We start from the raw sequence: 13,082 nt of genomic DNA on the forward strand, positions 1-13,082 counted from the left end.
GTTGAACTTTGGAACAAATATTTTCTTATTTTCTGGGAGAAAAGAAAAGGGACTTTTTCTGTTTGGTTTGAAAAAGTTGAAAAATATTCTTACTCTTTGGTTCAGGGAGCTAGGGGAGAAATGCTGAGCTCAAAATAAACATGGTCATCCCAGAATCAGAAGGTGTGTCCTTCCTAGTTATATAAACTGTATATCTTTTTCAGCAGAATGTGGACTTTGGAGATCATGTTGTTTCCTTGGACCAAAAGGTTACTTTTTCTCTGTGTGATTTTAGATTAACCAAGATTATATATGTTTTTCCTTATGAACAATATTTGTTCTTTTTCTTTGAGTGATTGTTCTTTTTCTTTGAGGGGTGAGATTATGAAGATGGCTGAAGGACTTGTAGGCATGGATTTCATTCATTCACTCAACAAAAACTTACTGAGATTTACTAGGTTCCTTGTACTAGCATAAGCAATGTGTTATGGCAAGTAATAAAACAAAGCTCCAGCTTTTATGAATCCTGTAGTTTTCATCTTATCCTGGAAGAATGAGTAAGAAAAAATAGTGCCTTCTCTTGGTGTTCCTTAAGTATACTTAGCCATTGATTTTTCCATATCTGGTATTACTATTTATGAAGCCATTAATTATAAATATGTTAATATCTTGGGTGGGAAAAATGTCACATTCCATAAATACCAATAGGAATAACATATTTGGGGGAAATGTATTAAAACAGATAAATTATATGTAAGAATAAATAGCAGTTTATATAATTAGAATTGTGTATCAATTTCCTCTCTAGAAACACATCAAGATAATTTTAGAAAGAGTAAATAAATAAAAATATAATACCATCTTTAAAAACACAAGGGGAGTGGAAGCCATATAGTCAATTACAAAATATGAAGAATGTCTGAAATCAAATATTTAAATAAAGGACAATAAGAGCCTATTCAAATTTATGGATAGATGTACAGCTCTCTAAAATAATTTTAGCTCTTTAAAATAATTGTCACAGTGTTGAAAGACCCATCCGGTGATCCTTTAATGATGAAGGTATATAAGAGAGTTGTACAGGTAGAAGAGAATGTATCCTCACAGTGACCACAAACCAGCTTGGGAGATAGAGCAGAAGGAAGAATCATGAAGACAGGCTAACTTTATTAGCGGTAATATTAGCAAAGCAGCCACCTAGGGGCAATCTGGAAGGGGAGAAAAGCAGGTAACAACACAGAGAAAATGAGATTTTCAGAACTTTATTGTGAACCTTAAAACTTCTTGAATACTCAAACTAGGTGAATACATGCCCTTGGGCCAGAGGACATTGATTGAAGACAATTGAGACCATTAATCAAAATGTAAGGTTTTGACTTTCTATGCCCTTTGCCTTCTGTTAGCCTTCTCACTTGCTGGGAGTCAATAAATGACTCAGAAGAAACTGTTCTTTCCAAGATTCAAACACATGTAACAGAAAAGAAGTGGTTCAGGACTTATGCAGACTCTGAATTTAAAATAATAATAACATTGATGAAAGTAAAGTAAAACAGCTAAACTTAGAATTATTCTAGAAAATGCCAAAGAATCAGACACCAGAATCAACTGAAAACAGAGTTTCTCTGAAAAAAGGAAAAGCTCAAAGGATAAATCTTAGAGATCAAAAGGAAAATAAACTGATAATGCTACAGAAGAAGGTTAAAAAGTGAGACTAGATCAGAAAAAGAATAATAATGGAAGCAGAAAATAAAACCACTGTGTATGGGCTTCCCTGGTGGTGCAGTGGTTGAAAGTCCACCTGCTGATGCAGGGGACACGGGTTCGTGCCCCTGTACGGGAGGATCCGACATGCTGCAGAGTGGCTAGGCTTGTGAGCCATGGTCGTTGAGCCTGCACGTCTGGAGACTGTGCTCCGCAACGGGAGAGGCCACAACAGTGAGAGGCCCACATACCGCAAAAATCAATCAATCACATCAAATCAAATCAAATAAAACAAACAAAAAAAAAACACACAAAAAAAACATTGTGCATTTGAAATTCATATTTGAAATAATGACTGCAAAACACCAACAAAATTAGACATGACTCAAAACATAAAGCATGGCCAGGGGGCTTCCCTGGTGGCGCACTGGTTGAGAGTCCGCCTGCCGATGCAGGGGACTTGGGTTCGTGCCCTGGTCCGGGAAGATCCCACATGCCTCGGAGCGACTGGGCCCATGAGCCATGGCCACTGAGCCTGTGCGTCCGGAGCCTGTGCTCCACAACGGGAGAGGCCATAACAGTGAGAGGCCCGCATACTGCAAAAAAACAAAGCAAAACAAAACAAAACAAACAAACAAACAAAAAACATGCCCAGGAATAGAAGGATAACCGTGAACAAGTCACACATAGAAAATAGGAAAAATAATGTAAAATTTATGTTATCTCTTGGAATATAAAATAAATTTTGAAGCATGTTTCACATTGACAATGTCTTTTAATTAAATAATAATTCTGAATGACCTATTAAGTTTTACTATGATTGCATCTTCAGGGCCAAGGACAAAACCCATGAAGATGGATGGAATTTTCATGAAGGAAATTGACTTTTATCCTGGGATATTGTATATCCTGAATCAAGAAATCAAAACTAAAGAAACTGACCTTAGAATAGCATGAGAAAGTATTATTTCCTTTATTCTCTGTGACCTTGTATACATTGGTCAGAATCGAATTTCCACTGGAACCAACATGTTAGAAGATGCTTTTGCCTGGGAAAGATAAGACGGCAGTGGACTGCCGGGATTGTGTAGAGTCAGCCTTTAAGGACCAGTAACAGCAAACTGCAGTTTTAAATCATTTTCTATATTTCCTTTCTTTATGTATCCCTTATTTCCAATCTCAACTTTCATTGACTTATTGTAAAGTCATCTCTGGAGTTTCACAGTAGGAACTTACGGGAAAAGGGAACTGTTCATTTAAGGGAACAGTACCATAACTGTTATGGACTAAACTGTACCCCACCCACTAAGTTCATATATTGAAGTCATAACCCCCAGGACTTCAGAATGTGACTGTATCTGGAGATCAGGTCTTTAAAAAGGTAATTAAGTCAAAATGAGGCCAAATGTGTGGACCCTAATCCAACATGCCTGGTGTTCCTATATGAAGAGGAGATTAGGACACAGACAAGCACAGAAGGAAGACCATGCCATGTGAGGACAAAAGGAGAAAATGGCCTTCTGTAAGGAAAGAGACCTCAGAAAAAAACCAACCCTGATAATAATTTGATCTTAGACATCTAGTTTCCAGAACTGTGAGCAAATAAATTTCTGTTGCATAAGCCACCCAATCTGTGGTTTTTGTTATGGCAGCCCTAATAAACTAATACAATAACCAAAAAATAGCTTCAGCAGTCACAGTAATGGTTCTAGCAGAAACACAGAGTATTTACTACATCCTAAATAATGTCCTAAACTCTTACATCTGTTAATTCACTTAGTCTTTACCTCAACCCTAAGAGTATTAAATGAGTAAACATTTGCAAAACACTTGGAAAAGTACCTGCATAAAATGAGTGCTTAGAAAATGTTACCTATTGATATTTTCTGTATTTTAGAGGTGAGGAGGCAAAGGCCCAGGGAGATTACATAAGTTCTGTACGTTTTTGTAAATGCAGGTATTAGTACTCTTATCCACTCTCCCAGGGCCAGGTTGGGATAAAGCCCTGGCAACCAGAGCAGGACTGCTGTGTTCAGCAGGACAGAAGTCCCCATGATGGACATCAGTAGTGACACTGCAGGGTGAGAAGATGATGCTGGGACCTTTACAGAAAACTGTGAGGGGTCATCCTGTGTTAGAGGAGGATTTGGAAGGATGCTAAAGTATGCACATTAAACACATCTGCACAAACCCACACCACTTCCCAGCTGAGCCCAGAGTTTTGAGTAAACTACTTACCTTCTTTAATGTCTCAATAAACAGATGGGTCATTTCTTTCTACATTAAATTAATAACAGCATTGGCCCAGAATCCATGATCTAGTAACACTTTTTAGAGGTTATCCTTCATCCTTTTAGAAGTTCAAAGCTATCCTTCCAGGGAGAGAAGTAGATGAAGGACTCCAAACTGCCAGTGTGTGTGTGTATGTGTGTTAATTTCAATCAAGAGCATGACCATCCCCTAAAGTCAAGGGGCTTCCAGCCTTGTTTTCAGTGGAACTAACTTCTTCATCTTTCCTGAGCTTCCCAGGCTATTAACTTTAGGAAATTTCATATCATCTGACATTTCTTTCACTATCTCAGAAATATGTGTTACACAGAAGAGTCCAGCTCATCTCTTCTCTCTCATACTGGGTTACTCATAATACAGGAATATACAGGAACAGAGAAAGATTCAATTAACAGAGACAACACATGACTAACCTGTCAAGGTCAACACCACATTCATCCCATTCCTTTTAGGATTGAGTGTAGTATTCTAATCTCACACACTCTGAAAGTAGAAGCCTGAGTGTGTTTAGGGGGATGCTTCCTAATTCCAGGAGCATCTTCATTGCCGCTGTGAAACACCACATGTTCCTAACAGATGCCACCATCATTAATCTGTCAACACTTGCCAACTTATTCTTTATACACTCAGCACTCCTAGCTGGAAGACAATATGGTTTCTCTTTTGGCTACTTTTTTGCTGCCTGATGCAACTGCCATTTTGATTTTTTCCTTGAACTACAAATTTATCCTCCTCCCCTCACTGCTTGGGTAGTTAGTTACCTATATCTCAACAGGAAGGCTGCCTCTTGGGTTGGAGAGATGATGTGGGGTGGGACAGTGTTTATTCTAGTATCTTCAGGAATAAACATGGATCTGTGTGTGTGCATAAGCATGTGTACGTGTGTGGAGGAGAATAGCCTGGACAAAGACACAGAAATGAAGCATGGTGCCTGGTCCCTTAACAGACAGAGGATATGCAGAAAAAATCTGAAGGGGCCATTTAGACCTTATGATTCTCAGAGATAAGCTGTGTCAACCCAGAGCCCAGGTAACAGAGACTGACATAAAATATGAAGGAAAGACTTCTTTGCCACATAGGGGTCATGAGAGGATGCAGTGTCATGTGACTTCTTAACAGTTTTGCAGCTTTGAGCCCAAGTATGCTAGAAAGGCATAAGTTTTTCAATGAGGTGGCAGCAGTGAGGATACAAGTGACTTGGGGAGAACCCGGCATGAGAGCTGCAAAGGAGGAACATGAGCATGTTTGCTCTTGAGTGTATGTAAGGCTCCTGGTTACTCAAAGAACATTGAGTGCAGAGGGCTGGTGCAGAGAAAAGGATTACTTTCTATAGTCAGACTATAATATCAACATGTAGATATTAGTGATTATTCAATCTCCTTTATACCACATTGACTGGGAGACTGTTGAGTATCCAGGTTGTGCATAATGACTTGTGCTGTCTTTGTTGACAGTAGGTGTTTGTTTGTATGTTTGTTTTATTTTTTATGTGTGTATGTGTACATTTTGCATGCACAGAATAGAACAATTATTCCCTCAAGTTCAGACTTAAGCTCATAGCAATCTATATACCTACCCACCAAAGCTCCCACCAGTGAAAAGACTGAGTGGGTTATTTCATACATTTTTGTATGTGTTCTGAAAGTAGCTTTGAGCACTTAAAACATGCACCACTTGGACTAGAGGCATTTCTCAAATAACAGGTCCTGTATTGCTTTAGTATCCTAGTTAGAAGAAGGAGGATTGGTAAAGAGATTTTTTAAATATCAGCAAGATTTACTTACAGCTTTATACACGCCAAAAACTTAGAAACATACTTGACATGTAATGACTCATTTAAAACCCATCATAAACCAGTAAGAAGATCATTGTGATTGTAATTCCTACCTTACAAATGAGGAAACAAAAACAGAGAAGCTACAAAGCTAGTGGAGATCAGATTTGAACCAAAGCCATGTTGCTATAAAATCTTCGTTCTCAACTACTAGCCAGTGCTTCCCTTCCTTTTTCTTGGCACACGCATAAAATAGGATAAACATTTGGAAGGCGCATTAAGGAAAATGAAGGAGTTGCTTGTGGATGGAGGCAATTATCCTGGGACTTGTCCAGTGGCCTTGATGTTTGGAATATTCAGTGTTTCCCCTTACCTCTAACCCATTTTGGGTGCAAGGATTGGAAAATTGCACAAACCTTTACTACTCCTCTGAGAATATCACACATCACTTCCCTTGTGTCTACACCTAGCATCCTGCTTATCCACCATTCCTGGTGCTTCTGCATGCAAAGATTCTTAGAAGAATGCTGTAACAGATGTTTAAACAGCTGAACGCAGCAACTCCAACATGTTAAGTTATATACTAAGAACATGACGATTACAAAGCCCAGAGGTATCATGGTGGACCACACAAGATTCATTCCTCTCTCTCCCTGTTGTGTAGCCACAATATGTAGTATTAGAAATTAACTCTAGAACTGAGGAAGCAGGGGAGTGTGTTTCTGATTAGCCCAAGCTATTCTGCTCATCACATCGTTCTTATTTATTATTGATTGGCAAAGGGGCATGTGGCCAAATTTTCACTAATGAGTCCTCAGGAGGAGTTGCCAGAAGATTTTAACACTTTGCTTTGCTTATAAGAGAACAATGGAATAAGTGTTTCTCTGTGTCCTGCTAGGTGAAAATAAAGACAATACAAATAGCTCGATTGCTCCTGCAGCCAGGTCATGGTCATAAGGTAACCATCCTGTCTCCAAGCTGACACTGTGAATGGCAGAGTGGAGATACCCATAGAACAAGGGCCACCCATGTCTTTTGTGATCTACTGAACTAACCTAGCTCAAAGCCAGTCTTACCTCTGCATTTAAAGTTGTTTGACATAATATGTACACTTGTTGTTAAATCAAAGTCCGATTTTCTGTTTCTTGAAACCAAAAGCCTCCGGACTCTTCAGTTCTGCCTCGGGAAGCCCCTGTTAACCTCTCTCCAAGTCTCCTGTAGACACTGAAGGAAGGGTTCTTCACCTTTTTATGTCATGGTTCCCTTTTGAACCATGTTTTATTTTTTGGACTCTTCCCAAGAATAATATTTTTTACTGAATGAAATATAATACAAAGAATTACAAATGAAATCAATTATTGGATTCCAGTTATCCAAACACACAAAAAAATGAAACTGAGACATAGTAATATATGTCTGTATTAATATACTAAATAACACAATCTAGTAGTAGATTTAATAATTCCTATAATAAAACAGTAGTGGTATTTTAAAATTTTAATTTTGAAACAACTATAATGTGATGAAAATATCTGTGGTTTCATTGGTGACCAAGCTGCAGCTTCTCATATTCTATTGTGGTTTGTACCCTTGGGAGTTTCTTAGACCTCAGGTTAAGGCCCCTGAGTTAAGGGAAAGATAGAGATGTTTAAGTCCATGGGCTCCCAAGGCTGTTGTAGCCAATCTCTGTTTCACAAATCCTTGGCCTTGAATCCTCCTCCAAGGTTGCTCCAGAGACTCTTCTTATCTCATCTGCTTTATTTTTTATTTTATTTTTTTGCCCTGAATCTTCCTGCAGATGGACATTCTCTCCCTTATCCCTGAGGCCCACTGTAATTCCTCACTGTTATCCCTTGAATTCTCAGAAAAAAAATTGCACACACACACACACATACACACACACACACACACACACATTCTCCATCTTCCAGTGTTGCCAAGCTCTCTTTGTCCCAGCCTCTGTCTGGGCCACTAAGCTTGTACCTGGTGAAGTGATTATTTAGACACTTGAGCTGGAAGCCTTGGGACCCTGTTTCTGTTTGTTTGAAAACACTTTGAGGAGGGAGGATATACATTTCTCCACTTTGCAATTTCCTCCTTTAATATCCAGATCAAAGACTGAGACATAAGTATCAGTTGTGCTTCACTAAAAATCATGAGTTATGTATTCACCCACTTCCCTCCTCTGACTTCACTCTCCCTTATCCTCTTTTAGCTGATTTCCAGGCTATTCAACTTGAAAACCAAGCCAGATCAAATCAAAACATGCAGAGATTATGTGAGGAAATATACAACACTGTTAACAGAATGAGATGTGTAGAGTGGAATAAAGGGTGGCTTTTGTTTCCTTCTCAACATTTTTCTTGTGTTTTTAAATGCAGTACTACAAGGATGCATTGCTTTTATAACATGAATAAAATATTTTTAAAACAACATATATAAGATATCAAAACTATGTAACTCAGATAGGAGGGGGTCGGCTATACCTATAACCCAGGAAAATTCCCTCAACACTATTACTTCCCTTTTTGGGTATCTTCACATGGATAATGAGCAGCCGTGTAGGTGCCCTCATAATTTACAAAGTATGGTCACAACTGTTGTCTCGTTTGGCATTCAACAATTCAATAAGATTGATAAGACTGGCAGTTTTATTTCATTCCCCATTTACAGAAGAGAAACTGAGACTCAGGGTGGTTTAAATGACTTAATTGTTGTTGAAGATCAAAATCTGGAGTGTAGAGGGGAAAACGGAGTGTTACAGGAATGTCCATGAAGCACAGGATGGAGCACTGCAGGTGGGGAGGGCAGGAAACTTCCCCTTCTTCTTGGATACCTCTGATGCACTGGCTGCTCCCGCAGACTGTTCCCAAAATTGCCCCATGCAGGTATGCTGTCATCCCATTTTCTTTTTCTTTCCTTTATTACACACTATTATATATAAAATAGATAACTAATAAGAACCTACTATATAGCACAGGAACTTCTACTCAATATTCTATAATGACCTATATGGGAATAGAATCTAAAAGAGTTATGTATATATATATATATATATATATATATATATATATATACATATATATATATATACACATATATATATACACATCTTTATTTATATAAACATCTTTATATATGTTTATATATATATATATGTGTATATATATATGTGTACACACATATATGTGTATATATATATGTGTGTGTATATATATGTATATATGTATATATATATATATATATATATATATATATATATATACATATATATATAACTGATTCACTTTGCTGTACACCTGAAACTAACACAACATTGTAAAGCAATTATACTCCAATAAAGATGTTTAATAATTAATTAATTAATTGATTGATATAGATTTTTGCTGTTCCCTGACATATAACATTGTGCAAATGTAAGGTGTACAACACATAGATTTGACACATTTATGTAGTGTGATAGGATTGCTATTGTAGCAATAGTTAGCAACTCTATCACACCACATAATTATCATTTCTTAGGGACCAGCAGTGGAGGAATAGATGTTGTTCAAGGCTATCCTCCCATTTTGAGATGAAGAATTGGAAGCTCAGAGAGTTGAAGTCACTTGCCCATACTCAGAAGCTAGAGATGGGATTCAAATACGAGTATGACTGTCTAAACCATTTCACCCACTGCCTTCCTGAGAAAGTGTTCACAGAATAAGACCAGGATGTGTTGCAACCCTGTGTTTCCTTGGACTTCCCTGCTGGGCTATGGGAGCCTCAGAATAGTGGATGTAGTCTCATTAGCTTCCGGCCCTCAGTGCCAGTAAAGTGACTGATTCAGAGCAGGAATTTAACTTGTGAAAGAGCAAAAAGAAAAGGGATTTGCTGCTTTGGAGAGGCTGAGGAGCCAGCAGCTGAATCCTTTGCTCCCACAGCATGAAGGAAGACATAGGGTGGGTTATTCATGCTCCACTTTCTTGCATTTGCTGTAATGTGAGCTGCAGCACTGCCACTTTTAATCAGGCATTTGTTTTCCAATAAACCCAGGTCCAAGACACCAGATGCAACATTTGAGGGGATTGGCAGGGCGGAAGGGAGAGTCTGGTATAGGGAATTCCTGTAATGAATTCCACCTCTGCCTCCCCCCATCACCAACAGCCCCAGGCAGGGTGCAGGAGCTGGGAGACTGCCTTAGCAAAACAAAAGGTTAAAATCCGTGTTGTGGCAATGGGCTTTGTGCTAGTCTATGGATTACACTGTTCCGTTGACCTTTCTGGGACAGAGCATTCTTCACAGCTGTCATTGCATCAACACACAAGCCCAGAAATATCATTAGGGGAGAAGTCTTGGCTGGGAGTCTGGGCCAAACCTGGGGAAGGGGTCTGAACTGAGGAAGTATGACCAGAAATTCAATAAATGGAGCCACAGCCAAACATGGATGCTGATCCCGAGATGGAGAGATGAGGCCAGGATGCAGGGATGCTCACCTTTCTTCCGGCCCTTACTGCTTTGCATTTCAATAATCCATTTCCATGTCTGTCACCCTCACTCTTCTGTAAATTCCTCCAGGTCAGGAGCCTGTCATATTCCCATATCCCCCAGCATATTGCCTGGCACATGGTAGCAGTTCTGTAAAATTTTGCATAAGTGAAAGGAATCAGTCGATCAAAAAATCAGCTCACCAGTCTTCATTCAAGATCTCCCTAAAGCAGATTCTGAGACAATGATTTGGATGCAAGTTGTTGATTTAGGACATGTATTATCTCAGTTGTCCAGAGAAACAGAACTAATAGATTAGATGGATAGACAGATAGACAGATAGTTAGATAGATAGATAGACAGATAAACAGATAGTTAGACAGACAGATAGATGGATGATAGATAGATAGAAAGATAGATAGATAAACAGATAGATATTTACCGTAAGGGAATCAGGCTTGGGTCATGTGATTATGGAAGCTGAAAAATCCAAGATCTGCAGTCAGCAAGCTGGAGAACAAGGACAGCTGATGGTATAAGTTCCAGTTTGATTCCAAGTCCAAAGGTGGGAGAGCACCAATGTACCTGCTTGAAGACAATCAGGCAGAGATATTTTTTTCTTACTCAGCATTTCTTTTTACTCAAGGCTTCAGTAGATTGGGTAAGGCCCACCCACATCAGGACACCAATCAACTTCACTCAATCTACTGATTCAAATGTTAATCATATTCAGAAACCCTCACAGACACATCCAGAAATAATCTTTAGCCAAATATCTGGGTGCCCTGTGGCTCAATCAAGTTGATACATAAAATTAAACATCACAGGGTGGGATACTATGAAGCAAAGTTTGGGGAGAGGAAGTAAGATAGTGAAAGAACAGTCAATAAAATCTGGGGTGTTGAGCTAGACACTGAGGTGAGTAGCTGGGGGTTGAACCCTGTAGGAGCCATCTGAGGACTCTTGTAGAATGTGTCTCAGAATTGTTCATTTGAAGCATAGGAAGCTGGGGCATTTATACCTCTACTTCTGTCTGCTACAGCTGTGGGAAGTGACTACTCCTATATTTCCAGGCTGCATCTGTTCCTGGGATAAGAAGCCCTACAGACCTGAGAGGTAACTTAGAAGAAAAAAAAAAAAAAAAGCAGGGTGCAGCTGGCACACTTGAGATGCCCACCAGAGCTTTGCTTAAATTATGTGAGCCAAGAGAATGGTTTGAGGGTTGGGCAGGGAGAACAGAATATGTCTGCAGCACTTCTCATCTACTCTTCACAGTGTCCTGGACTTTGGACCATTACAGTTCATACAAGGCTTCAAAATTTGCAAAGCACTTTTTCATTCATTATCCCACTTGCTCTCCTCAACAACCCTAGGCATTGGGTAAGGACAGTATCTCTTTCTGACTTCTAGAGAAGAAGTAAACCTCAGAGGGGCTGACTGCTTGTTGAAGGACCTTCAGGTGACTGGAGTACTGGGCCAGAACTCCAATCTCTGGGCTCTCTATTCAGTTCTTTAGCTTCATCAGCGTTGGAATCTTTCTGTCTATTCTCCTCTACCTTAGGATTCTTAGAATGAGAAAAATGAACCACTAAAGGAAACATAGAATTAAAATAGACCCAGATTAGATTTGCAGGAAATCAGTTAGGGTTTGCACATGTCAGAGGTGAGAGTCAGGTGGGCAAGGAAGAGCCCTGGACTGGGAATCTAAACAGCTAGACCACTAACCAGCCATGCAAACTATTTTTCCATTCTAAGCATTTCATTTTATCCTTCGGTCAAATGAGAATGTCTCAATAAATATGCAGTATTTTGTTTGTTTATCTCTTATTTTTGTCTTTTTCTAAAAATGATGGTGTCAACTGGGTAGCAAAACTATCAATTATTATAGAGGAACTAGTCTGTTGAAAGAAGGTTGGCTTTGAAGTCAGAGACCTGGCACCATCTTGGTTTCACTAGAGTAGTGTGATCTTGGGCAAGTGATCTGACTTTTCAGAGATTTGATTTACTTATATCTTAAGTGAGCCTAATATTCATCCTACAGCATGAGTGAGAGATTAGAGAAAATATATGTGCAGTTACTATACCATTGCCTTACACATAGAACACACTAAAGATAACTGCTGTTGTTATAGTCAGTCATATTTTTATTAGAATTGTGTCCAATAAGCTAACTTTCTTAACTTTATTTTGACAAGTTTGCTCACTAACCAATAGATTAACTCACTTGATATGTCTTTATAGTATAAGAGTAAAATTTATCACTCTAACATCTCTGTTAAAAGCATTAAGAAGTTGTAAATATTCCTTTATTTTTTAATTTTCCACCGATAGATCCAGAAGTCTATACTTGGCATTATAACTAATAAAGACATGAATGCCAGCATCTTTTATACACTACACACTGAAAAAAGAAAATATTAGCTTGGATGATTGATAATTACCCTTTCATTCTTTTTAATTTAGTATTATATTTTTCTAAATACATGAATATAAAACATAATTAATAACTCTAGGAGGTGTCCAAGTTGTTTTAAATCAGTTATCACCTTGAAGTACCCAGTAAAATCAGCATGCCATCTGGACCAGAGGCCATTTAGAAGTCACATCAAGTTAACTTAGGGTTATAGGAATGGGTTTTTACACCTGTACCTCCATCTTATGATGTATAGATTAGTGGCTGACAGCTAGAGCCACAGGTTAGAAGATTTAAAAAAAAATGCAGAATTAGAGAGTATTGGATATAGACCACTTTTTTTGCTTGTGATTTAAGATCTTAATTTCTCCTGCTATAAAAGGGAGACAAATTCATGAGGGGAAGACATGGCAATCTGTGCAAAAGCCCGTTGAGTTCTTTACAAGCCCTTATCTTTCC

The sequence above is a fragment of the Mesoplodon densirostris genome, chromosome 1 (genome assembly GCF_025265405.1).
Source record: "Mesoplodon densirostris isolate mMesDen1 chromosome 1, mMesDen1 primary haplotype, whole genome shotgun sequence".
Taxonomy (NCBI): Eukaryota; Metazoa; Chordata; class Mammalia; order Artiodactyla; family Ziphiidae; genus Mesoplodon; species Mesoplodon densirostris.